We start from the raw sequence: 13,009 nt of genomic DNA, 5'->3' as shown, positions 1-13,009 counted from the left end.
CCTGCAAGAAGGCAGACCCACAAAATGGGACCAGCTTTTTCTCCTCTGGTCTCTTTACAAAGTCCATGGGGTTGTTTAGATGCACTTTACCTCCCCCGCTCGACTCTCACCCATGTCTTGACACTGGCACTCTTTGGGGTTCTCATGTCCAGCTGCTACCATCACCGAAGCCCTGCAGAAACCCCATTTGCTACGTGGTACATCCTTCCCTGCCATTTGCAGGCTGCTGGGCTGCCAGTGGCAGGGGAAACAGCATACTCTTCCCCAGCTTTTGGCCCAAGTGACCCAGACCTGGGACTAAGCAGACCTGGGACTGAGACATTCCAGGACCACAAAAGCCCAGAGCAATGGGGTCTGATTCCACAATCCCATGGACCAGCCTGCTTTGTCCCTCTGATCTGACCCATATTCCTAAGGCATTCCTGCATGGCTCCCATCCCCGAACCTACATCCCTTAGTGCACTGTGGCCTTGTCTTCATTAGGAGACAAGGTGAAGAGGTTCGTATGACCATTAACTAACTAACACTAACTCAGTTCCCCCTTGCTGTTTATCTGGTCCCGCTAACAGCTCTGAAAACTACTGACGACGACGACCTTGTCTGCACTAGGACTTTACCCTGGGTTAGCTAACACTCCTTTCCCCCCTGCGCGGAGGCAGGCTGTGCAGACACATGTAGACAGCTGTGGCGACATTTTGCTTTGCAAACCCTAGTGCTCCAGTTCCCTTTTCCCAAGGGCCAGGCCTGTGTTTTGCACGCATAGTGTAGCTTTGTTTGGGACACAATATTTTTCTGATGAGAGGGAAATTCTGGGGCACAGGGGAAGGGACCAGATGGCTTGAGGGAGTTGAGGATCCGTTATGGAACCTTCCACCCCGACTGGAATGTTCCCAAGCTTGTAACAATGTGGCAGATGGTTGTGGCCAGTAGGAAATGAGTTGGTGGGTGGGTCTTGGTCAGTAGAACCTGGTCAGTCCACAGCATAGAAAACACCATCAGATGTGGCACAAATTGGTCCCCGCGTTGGCTCTCTCAGGCTATGTTTACACTACAGAGTTTTTGCACAAAAACGTGTGGAGCATCCACACTACAAGTGTGTTCTTGTGCAAGAAAATGTACAGTTAATCATAAGAATACAGGGCTTTTTGCCCAAGAGTTATTCCTCTTTCTATGAGGAATAAGCCTTTTTGCGCAAGAGCTCTTGTGCAAAAACGAATGTGTGGACGGGCAACAGGCCGGGCAAAATGGCCATCAGAGCTTTCTTGTGCAAGAAAGCATCCACACTGCATGGATGCTCTTGTGCAAAAGCACATCTCTTGCACAAAAGCACATGACAGTGTGGACGCGCTCTTGCACAAGAACTTTTTGCGCAAAAAGTTCTTGCAGAAGAAGCCTGCAGTGTAAATGTAGCCTCAGAGGGGAGCCTGTCAGGCTGAATAGAGCTGTTCCTAATGCTTGAGGCAAGTTACTCAGGCCGCATGGGGGACGCTTGTATCTGTGGGTAGACAGGACTCGGCTGTGCACTGTGGTTGTTGTGGTACCTGGTACCATTGCTGGCTCCATAGTCATAGATACAAACGCCCTCTGTTGAAAAAACACTGCACCGAGCACAGCAAGTGACAGTGCTGTAAAGCGCAAGTGTGAACCAGGCTACAGTGCTTGGCGCCGCGCTCCCTGCACTATTCGCTCCTCCCCTCGTGGAGGTGGTTTACACAGAGCACCGGGAGAGCTCTCTCCCAGCGCTCGTGTTGTGGCCACACTGCTGCGTTACAGCACTGCCGCGGCTGCACTTTACACTGTTAAGTGTAGACGCAGCCGGAAAGGCACAGCCCTGACCACTCCTGGGCATTTCAGAGCCCATAGAACTTTTTTGTTGTTGTTGCAAGAGGGGCTTTAATGCAATGTCCTGGCTAAATTGCAATGTGGCTAATTGCTTTCTGTCTCCTTAAATTCCCCAGGAAGTTTTAACAGGACACCCGGTTTCTCTTCACTTTTGTGCTGCTCAGTCACTAACTTCCACCCCAGAGGTGGCTGCTTTGGAAAGACATTAATACGTATAATCGGGAAAGCGCCTTGGGATCTCTGAGATGGAACAATAATGCCACCGTAAGGGTCTCATCTCATCCCTGGAGAAAGGGGTGTGCTGTGATGTTTTGAAGGCCTGTCAGTCACCTTTCTTCAGTTCAAGCCCCGGATTTGTTTTGATCTCTACTCCGTTTTGGTGATGGGGAGGGTTTGTATCCTAGCCCCACATACTCAAGAGAAATCCCTTGCAGAAGCCAGTGAACTTCAGTGGGTTTTGGATCAGGCTCAGTGCCATAAGACAAGAAGCCTACACTTCATCCTGCACTGTGCAGGAAGGAGCCATGGTGCTGCATAGACGGTCTGGGTAATAATTATTGGCATGCTTCTAGCTGGTTGAAGAATAGAGTTAGAGATGAACCTGAAGTGGAAGACAAATCCCACACAGAAGACCTTGAAATATGGAGAGGAAGTGGGTAAGGTGTTGGAATGGTGCTAGAGGCTCAGGTGCAATTCCTGGCTCTGCCACAGACTTCCTGTGTGATCTTGGGCAAGTCATTTAAAATCACTGTTTTTCTGGGCCTTAGCTTCCTGACTGTTATGTGGCAATTATAATAGGAATGCTGAGTCTTTCTCTCTATCTATAAAAAACTTTTTCCTGACAGGCGACAGCATGATGTCATCATGCTCTCTGGCTGTGAAAGTGGCCAGAGAGAATGGGGTTGGCAAGTGTAGCAAGCATGGGGTGCAGCCTGCTAGTTAATGCTTAAAAGTTAGCTGCAGAGGCATGGCATCCTATGCCCACCTAACTCCCAGGCTACATCTACACTGGCATGATTTTCCGAAAATGCTTTTAATGGAAAAGGTTTCCGTTAAAAGCATTTTCGGAAAAGCACGTCTAGATTGGCAGGATGCTTTTCCGCAAAAGCAGTTTTTGCGGAAAAGCGTCTGTGGCCAATCTAGACGCGGTTTTCCGCAAAAAAGCCCCGATCGCCATTTTCGCGATTGGAGCTTTTTTGTGGAAAACAGTACTGTGCCGTCTACACTAGCCCTTTTGCGCAAGTCTTTCGGAAAGACTTTTGTCCGAACGGGAGCAGCATAGTATTTCCGGAAAAGCACTGACTATCTTACATGAGATCGTCAGTGCTTTTCCGGAAATTCAAGCAGCCAGTGTAGACAGCTGGCAAGTTTTTCTGCAAAAGCAGATGATTTTGCGGAAAAACTTGCCAGTCTAGACACAGCCCCAGTGTAGTTGCTACAAGGTCACTGGAAGACCCAGGTACCCTCGTTCAAGGAATTGGAACTCCTAGAGCAAAGCAAAAGTCCCTGCTGCTACTCTAAGGAGTGTCTACACTGTTATGGTGCTGAAGCTGTGCCACTGAAACGCCCGTAGTGTAGACATGGCCTTACTCTGTCGGGCTTGCCTTTTTCGTGGATCAAGGGCAAAATTGTCTCTGGCTTTTGTACTTGTGCAGCGCTTAGCATGATGGTGCCCCAGTGTTCATGTGAGTGTTGAGGCACTATTGTGATACACAAGCCATAAACAATAACCACTTGCTTTCTTTTTGGGCATGTGTATTCCGAGAACCCATCACCCCAGCCAAGGAAACATGCATGTGTACTGACATTGTACCCTGGAGCCCCTGTGTCTTGTTAATGCACAGGAAGGTGAAGGGAGCAACACCCACAGAGGAGAACAACAACTAGAGAGATGGGTAACACACAAACTATTCCAACACAATGGGGGTGCCAGCCACAGTCCAAGGAGATTGGTCTGAGGTGTGGGAGCATCTTCCTCCCCCTAATTACCTAAGCCCTTCCTCCTTCTAGCAAGAACTGGATGGGATTCGGAGGCCCAAGGATTGAAGGTTGTTCCCCGTACACAGCATCGTATGCAGGAGCAAAGGGAGCATGGCAGCATCTAAGTCCAGTGCGCTTCTCACTCCCCTCCAGGCAGGGCAGCTATCCCATGAAGGACTCAGTGGGTGATGGCTTGCAGGCATCACCCACAAAATGAAGGCAGGCTGACTGGCATGTGGGACAGACTTGGGGACAGCAGCTAGTTGCTGTTGTGTGCTGGATTCAGGTCTCTCCCACTGTGACTCTGCCTTGGCTCACCAATCCCAAGAGCAGTGGCCAGGCCTCTGCACTGGAAGCCGAGAGGGCTCAGCACCTTTTAGGGACAGGTGTGCGCTAAGGCTATGCTTTGAGGGGACACGAAACGCCTGTTTATAGGTGTGTCAGCTTGACATGAATGAAAAGCCCTGGTAAGATGAAGGCTAATGCATCTGAAGCCATGTTAGTGGGCCACCTTGTAGGCTCCCACCTAAAAACATAAGACAATAAGAACAGCCATACTGGGTCAGACCAAAGGTCCATCTACCCCAGTATCCTGTCTGCTGGCAGTAGCCAATGCTTGGTGACCCCAGAGGGAATGAACAGAAGAGAGAATCCCTCCCCTGTCGCCTTTTCCCAGCTTCTGACAAACAGAGGCTAGAGACACCATCCCTGCCCATCCTGGCTAATCGCCATTGATGGACCTAACCTCCATGAATGTATCTAGCTCTTTTTTGAACTCTGTTAAAGTCCAAGCCTGCACCACATCCTTTGGCAAGGAGTTCCACAGATTGATTGTGTGTTGCATAGACCACCCTTTGGTCTATGAATGAGGGCCTACATTATCTAACTCCAGTGCACACCTCAGGCTATGTCTACCAGCCCTAGAGCAGTACAGCCACAGTGGACACATGCTACAGTGACAGAAGGGGGGTTTCCTTTGTTCTTGTAGATCAGCCCCCAAAAGACAGTAGTTAAGGTGTCAGATGAATTCTTTTCCTGGTGTCAACAAGGGTGTGTCTAGACTACATGCCTCCGTCGATGGAGGCATGTAGATTAGACAGATCGGCAGAGGGAAATGAAGCCGCGATTAAAATAATCGCGGCTTCATTTAAATTTAAATGGCTGCCCCGCTCTGCCGATCAGCTGTTTGTCGGCAGATCGGGGCAGTCTGGACGTTCCCCTGTCGACAGAAAACCCTTTTGTCGACCGCCCCGGTAAACCTCATCCCACGAGGCATAACGGGGCGGTCGACAAAAGGGTTTTCTGTCGACAGGGGAACGTCCAGACTGCCCCGATCTGCCGACAAACAGCTGATCGGCAGAGCGGGGCAGCCATTTAAATTTAAATGAAGCCGCGATTATTTTAATCGCGGCTTCATTTCCCTCTGCCGATCTGTCTAATCTACATGCCTCCGTCGACGGAGGCATGTAGTCTAGACACACCCCAAGACAGGTTAGGTTGACTTAACTATGTCTTGCAGGGTGGGAACTTTTCACAGCCCTGAGAAATGAAGGTAGGTCAACTTACATTTTAGGTGTAGACCAGGCCTTAGTTCCTTCCAGACACTCTCTAAGGGTATGTCTACACTACCACCCTAGTTCGAACTAGGGTGGTAATGTAGGCAACTGGAGGTGCAAATGAAGCCCGGGATTTGAATTTCCCGGGCTTCATTTGCATAAAGCCAGGTGCCGCCATTTTTAAATGTCCACTAGTGCGGACTCCGTGCCGCGCGGCTACACGCGGCACGGACTAGGTAGTTTGGAGTAGGAAGCAAAGGGACTAGGAAGCCTAGTCCGAACTACCTAGTCCGTGCCGCGTGTAGCCGCGTGGCATGGAGTCCGCACTAGTGGACATTTAAAAATGGCGGCGCCCGGCTTTATGCAAATGAAGCCCGGGAAATTCAAATCCCGGGCTTCATTTGCAACTCCGGTTGCCTACATTACCACCCTAGTTCGAACTAGGGTGGTAGTGTAGACATACCCTAAGGCCCCTGCTTACCCTCAAGACCTGACAGGCTCCCTGAAGCCAACCCCAAAGCAGCCTTAGATGGACAACAAACAGCAGGACCCAGAAGGCTGGGTCAGCATCTCTCAGCCAACTACAGGAAAAGGAGTGGGGTGAAATCTCTCACCGGCCTAATGAGGCGTGAAAGTCCTATTGCCTCTTCCCACCACAGCCCAGAGGAGAAAGGGGATGTTTTTGTGAGCTAGTATCATTCCCTCCAGGCGGGGTGGGGGGGGGGGGGGGGAGACGGGGACAAAAGAGAAAGAGAATGAAAATAGCCAGAAAACCACCCACCTGTTGTGGAATTGCCTGCTTTGCAGATGCACTTCAGGTGCCCGCTTCCAGAGAACAGGTCACTTAGGACTTGGAGTTCCTGAAAGGGGACTGTGTGGGCAGCAAAATGCAGAAGTAGCATGTAGTGTACCACATAAGAGTATAGCTACACAACCGTTGTGCTGTGCTTTCTAGAGCCAGGAGCCAGACAGCTCAGCGAAAAAATAAAAATGCTAAAAACAGCAGGATGGCCACGGTGGCACAGGCAGCAGCCTGGGCTCGCCACCCACGTACAGAGCCAGGGTATGGGCTGGATTCAGGTGCCTAGCCCATGCTTTTTTGAGCGCACTAGCTTTGCCAAAGTGAGTCAGCAAGTGTCGAGGCACACTCCCAGTTGTAGTGTAGACACGCCCCAGGGCATGCGTGGGAGCCAGGAGACCTGGTTAGTGTAGATGTAGACCTACTCCATGACTTCAGATGAAAGGTGTCCTGAGAATACTACATTATAAGCAAGAAACTAAATAAAGTGTTCAGAGGGGTAGCCCAGTTAGTCTGTTGTTTTTTAAGTTTTTTTTTTTTTTAAATCAAGTGTGTGTGTGTCTTTGCATGGAGAGGGGTGTGTGGGACCCATGGGAAGCAGAACAACCATGCAAAGTGATGACGCATGCACAGGGAGTTGGTGGAAGAACGCCAAGGGATCTGGAAAACAGGTTGTCGAAATCCACTGTTGCGCTGACGCAGAGCCAGGACATTAAGGCTCTTTGCTTTTCTGGCTCCTTTTAACATTGCCATTCGGTCCAAGCCTGCAGTCTAAATCTGGCCCAATTGCAGAAGCCTGATAACAGGAAGGGGAGAAACCATTTTAATTGCCAGTCACCAGCAAGACGAGCTTCCTTTCTCCATAGCAGTGGGAACGCAGCGGAGGCCCCTCCAGCCGGTCTGGGCTTTGAGCGTCGAGATGCTACTACCCAAGTCCCCGAAGCCTTGAAACCATGGCGGTAATGACTCCTACTTCCTTCCCACCATTGTCTGCCGGAGCTGGGCCGGGAATGTCTTTTGCCCTACAGCTTCTCAGTTTAAACCTTCTCTGTGTGGGGTTAGCTTGCTGCTTTATGATTAGCTCATGACCCTTTCTGAGCTCACCAGGTCTGGAAGGAAGCTGGAATCAGAAGCCAAGAGGATGTAACTCGGCAGGTGCCCCCCATCAGCCTTGTCAGCACATGGAAGTGATTCCAGAGTAAGGGAGGAGGCGAATGTAAAGCAGAATAGGTAATATGGAATAACTGCCTGTGTGGACACACTTGCTCTGGAACAAAAATAATTTCTGGATAGCTACTTCCAAAGTGGATTATCCTAATTCACTTCTGAATACCTCTTCCTGAACAACTCCATGGGTAGCCCTGGGTAACTCTCTCTACTCCAGAGCAATCCCTGAAAACAATAACTACTAAGGAAAAGTAACAACTTCCACAGGAGTGGGGAGGGGAAAAAAATCATGGGTCTGACAAAACACTTCAGCCCTTTTGCTCACGTTTCTCCTAGAAACATAAGACTCTCCACACCAGATCAGACTCATCGTCTGTCTAGTCTAGGACCCTATCTGTGGATCAAGATGCTTCAGAGAAAGGTACAAGAAACCCTGTCATAAGCAGTTAAGGGATAAATAGCCTTGACACCCCCCCCCCCCCCCGGGTTCCTCTTCACCTCTGTTAGTCAGATTGGCACTATTCAGTCTGCTGTGCCTGTTTAGACTGTAAATGCTTGGGAGGGGGGAATCTGTCTCATTCAGGCTGTGTCTAGACTACATCCCTCTGTCGACAGAGGGATGTAAATTAGGCACTAATTAAATATCCCACACTTCATTTGCATAATCGCCTCATGGCTGTCTTTCGAAAAAGCGCCATTTCAAAAGTAAAACCGCAGTCTCACTTTTTGAGATTTACAGGATCTTTCGAAAAAGGCTTCTATTTTCGAAAGAACCGTGTCTAGACTGCGCTTTTACTTTCGAAATGGTGCTTTTTCGACAGAGAGATGTAGTCTAGACGTAGCCTCAGATTTAGCATATTTTGGAGCACCACTTGGCAAGCAGATGTAACTTGCTTCTAGAGCACCTTTCCTCCTAAGGATCCTTAACTGCTCCAAACACAGGCATTGCTCTACTCACCACTGAAAGGCAGATACCTCTGAGGTAAAACATGGTTGCTATTTACACAGCACACTGCTCTCTCCATTTCAATCCACCGGTGGAAGCTGACGGAAATGTGGGGCTTGTTTTACCCTGGGAATTTGCCTCCATTCCAGCCATGGCAGTAGGCCTTGGAAGAGCTGGATTGAATTTCTGCCTCTGCCACACTTATGCTCGCTGTGTGATTTTGGGAAGTCTCTGAGCCAATCAGTACAATGTCTTGTCTTGTCTATACATTCTTCAGGGCAGCATCTTGCACAATGGGGCCCAGCTATTAGGTAGAACCTCTAGGAGCTACATAATACAAATAATAACTGGGACTAACCCCAAAGCAACAAGGCCCACTAAGGCTTATTTTTAACCCCTCTTCCCAAATGCAGCTGCCCTCTGACCCTGCTGCCCTGAGGAAGATGAGCTTTCCCTTCTGCTCATTGTTATTTAATGAGGATGTTAACACACAATGTTCAGCCAGTCTGTGCAGTTGACAAGTCTTTAGGGCTTGATGGTGCTGAGAACTACCTGCTCCTAGAGGGAGAACTTTGATGTATTAACAACTCATGCAAACCTTGCCATGTCAGTGAGCTGGAAAGGGAGTGGATCTGGATAGAGCAGAGGGTAGAAAACAGGAGTGAATTGATTGATCTGTTTTATCCAGATGATTTTTTGGCATCGCCCTGTATTTTCCGGGCATTCTGACTTGGAGAAAACTGACAGAAAAAAACTTCTTCTCCAGTCCAAACAAGAGCTGTTCTGAAAGGTTCTTAATGGAAACATAGTACAGGTTGAACCTCTCTAGTCTGGCACGCTCTGGTCCGGCAACATCCATGGTCTGGCGTGATTTTAGTGAGCCGGATGTCCATTTATGGGTGTGGCCAAGTTTCCCGTGGTTCCATAAAGTTTGTTTACTGCCAGCAGTCCTGGTTCTCAGTGTTCTATGCTGTTATTTAGCTCAGGGGTGGCCAACCAGTTAGACATGAAGAGCCAAAAGAGCTGTGGATAGTAGTGCAAAGAGCCACACATTCCTCCCCCTCCCCCAGGCTCCCCCCAGGCCCCTTCCATTCTAACCCAATGCCTGGGTCTCACCGGAGCTGCCACCATCACAGCCACACAATTCTCCCTCCAGGAACTGGGGCATGTGCACAAAGCGGGCATGCGGCTCCGAACGAGCCGTAACCCCGAGAGTCGCATTTCTGTAAGCAAAGAGCCGCATGTGGCTCAAGAACCAGAGGTTGGCCACCACGGATTTAGCTCTAATTTACCCCCTCTAAGCAAGTAAGCAGCAGAAGTGTTGGTAATGCTGCTAGACAATATCAGCTTCTGGTGGTTTGGCAAATTCTCTGGTTTGGGACCGATCGGCTGTGTCTAGACTGGCAAGTTTTTCCACAAAAGCAACTGCTTTTGCGGAAAAACTTGCCAGCTGTCTACACTGGCCACTTGAATTTCTGCAAGAACACTGACGATCTCATGTAAGATTGTCAGTGTTCTTGCGGAAATGCTGTGCTGCTCCCATTCGGGCAAAAACCCTATTGTGCAAATGCTTTTGCGCAAGAGGGCCAGTGAAGACAACGCGGTATTGTTATGCGCAAAAAAGCCCCAATCGCAAAAATGGCGATCGGGGCTTTCTTGCACAAAACCGTGTCTAGATTGGCACGGATGCTTTTCCGCAAAAAGTGCTTTTGCGGAAAAGCGTCCGTGCCAATCTAGACGCTCTTTTCTGCAAATGCTTTTAACAGAAAAACTTTTCTGTTAAAAGCATTTGCGGAAAATCATGCCAGTCTAGACGTAGCCATCAAGTCCCGAGGGGCCGGACTAGAGAGGTTCAACCTGTAGCAGCAAAAGAGGAGCTCCTTTTGCCATAAGTTTCCATACAAATAGGTCAAATGTTTCTGACTTACCACAGATATTTGCTAGGTCATCCAGACTCTCTGATTGCCAAAACGAGAGGAGTCTTTGCTTTCACTGTCTGTTTCATGTGTGGGCACTGACATGTGGTAATAATAACTAGCTTGTACATAATGCTTATCAGTGGATCTCAGAGTGTTTTACATAGGAGGCCAGTATCATCCCCAGAGGAGGCAGCAACAACAAAGGAACGTGCCCAGAGTCACTCAGCAGGCTCCCTGGGTAGGTGTTCTGGCTGCTGGCCTGTGCAGAAGTCCATGCCAACCACATCTGTGCTGTAGATGAAAGCAACCTGGGTATGACACCCTAGGCTACAATTGTACCTTCCTTGGCAGCGCAGATACAAACCCCCTGTTAAACGGCGGAGCAGCTGCTCACCTCTCTTGGGAAAAATGCTTCCTGCAGCTCCCCCTTCAACAGCCTCACTGTTCTTAGGTGGGCCCATCTTGCGCAAGCACAAATTACACCTGCAAATAAAAATACAGGCACCTGCATCAACCTGGCCTTTAATGTCAGGCATCACACTTCATTGAGAGTCGCATCCTACCCATGGTGCAAGGGGGTGACGCCAATCACCCTCTGTAAGGATCCACTCCTCCCTTCCTTGTGCAATCCAAACACCCATTTGCTTTAGGAATGCAGGATAAGTCATGCAAAAATCAAGCCCTTGAGCCTTTGAAATCTAGCGGGGCCTCCAGCGTACCACTGGCCCATAGCTTTCACCCAGTAATTCCTGCACCTACCTGAATGGCTTCGGGGTGGGGGTCAACTGGAGCAGATCTTGAAGCAAGACAACCAGCTTTACCATGAGAACTACTCCAGTCTTTCAAGGACCCTTACCCACTTCAGTTAGCTGATCATTAACTCTTTCATAGCTGCTGGCGTGCATTGCAAATTATCTCAAGTGTTACTGCCAGGAACTCAAGTCATAAGCATTTCAATCCTCCCCCACTTAAATCACAAGCATCAGTGATTGGGCCATGCTTCATGGATGGTACCAAGTTGGCTTCTCTCGCCTTATTATTTTCATGACTCATTAGTGGCGGGTTCCAGCCTTTCCCCCTTATTTGACAAAGTAAGGGGTGGGATTATACCTCCCTGCTATTGATCTTGGCTTTCACTGATGCCTGCACTGTTTTCTCAGCTGTAAGATTTGGGTTGTTTATTTTGTTTTCAGATTAGATGGATGTTGAGTGGGGTTCTTTAGTAGGCAAAGCTAGAGTCTCAGGAGCACAGCACCAGGAGCCAAAGGCAACACCAAACACACACCAGGAAATGGAGCAGAAGGAAATGTAAGCCAAGTAACCGGAACACGGGGCAGCCCACACTTTTCTGCACATGCATGCAACCTTCATCCACTTGATGAGAAAACAGCCCAAAAACCTGCTTGAGAGGTGGCAGATCATTGTGTAACCCACTACCTGATGGGTGTGGTTCACTGTCCCATGTAGTGGCACTTAGACCACCTACAGAGATAGTGTGATATTGCTCTACACTACAGCCTTAGCTGAGAGCCAGCTGGCTTTTAGCTCATGCACTAAGCTCCAGCGGTCCCAGGTTTGGTCCTGCCTGTTAGCATCACAATTGCAGGTGGACCAGAATGGGCTAGCAGGAAAAGGTAAAATCATTTCATATCACTGTGCTGTTGATGCTGAAGCCAACATTTAAAGCCGTGGTCTTCAACCTTTTTAACCACAAGATCACTTTTGCAATTTAAGTCCAATGTAAGATCTACCTCAACCCGAATACCCTTGCCCCCACTTCCTTCCTGCCCCTTCTTTGAGGCCCTGCCCCTGATTCATCCCTTCTCCACGGCCTCACCCTACTCACTCCATCCCCCTTCCTTCCCCATCCTCACTCACTTTCACCAGGCTGGGGTAAGGGATTAGGCTGCAGGCTCTGGTATTGGGCCAAGGTGTTTGGAGTGTGGGAGGGGCTCCAGGCTCAGCCCAGGCAGGGGAATGGGGTCCAGGAGGGGTTTCAGGGTGCAAGTGCTGAGAAAAGGGTTGCCAGATGTCTGGTTTTGAACCAAGACAGTCCAGTATTTGAGGTTTCTGTTCAGGAAACAAGTTGAGAAAATATAAATGTCCGGTATTTACTAAATACGATGTAATGTAGATGGTGATGCAATGTCAAGTGTGTCCGGTATTTTTGTTGAAACCATCTGGAAACCTTATCTGAGAAGGAGTTTGGGTGAGGGAGGACTCACATCTGGGGCAGGACGTTGGGTTCAGGAGGAGGTTCAAGGCTGCAACAGGGGTTCAGGATGCAGGCTTTGGCTTGGCACCAAACTGAGATGGCTTTCAGGTAGTGGAGCAGCAGGATTAAGGCATGCTTACTCCTGCCCTGGCCCTGCACCACTCCAAAGCAGCTGGCATGTACAGCAATGGCTCCTTGGCACCATGTGATGCTCCTCGTCTCCAGGCACTGAGCCCATAAGCTTCTACTTGCTACGGTTCCCCATTACTGATCATTGGGAGCCGTAGGAGTGGTGTCTGCAGGCAAGGACAGCATGTGTAGTCACTCCGCCCCCTCTCCCTCACCGCTCTGCCTTTCTCAGGGGCTGCAGGGACATGCCAGCTACTTCCAAGAGCAGCATTTACCACAGGGATGATTACTCCAGCCACGATAGGTTAAGCATTTTAGAGCTCACTAGTCAAAGAATTATATTTAAGTATAAAAGAGAAATGAAAATTTTGAAATGCAGAGACTAGTCGCAAACCAAACATCACCCATTTTACAAGCAATAAAAGTAGTAACCACAAGCCCCCACCCCCAATGTAT

This window comes from Pelodiscus sinensis, chromosome 24, assembly GCF_052426305.1.
Source record: "Pelodiscus sinensis isolate ZL-2025 chromosome 24, ASM5242630v1, whole genome shotgun sequence".
NCBI classification, from domain to species: domain Eukaryota; kingdom Metazoa; phylum Chordata; order Testudines; family Trionychidae; genus Pelodiscus; species Pelodiscus sinensis.
This window is presented reverse-complemented; position numbering follows the sequence as displayed.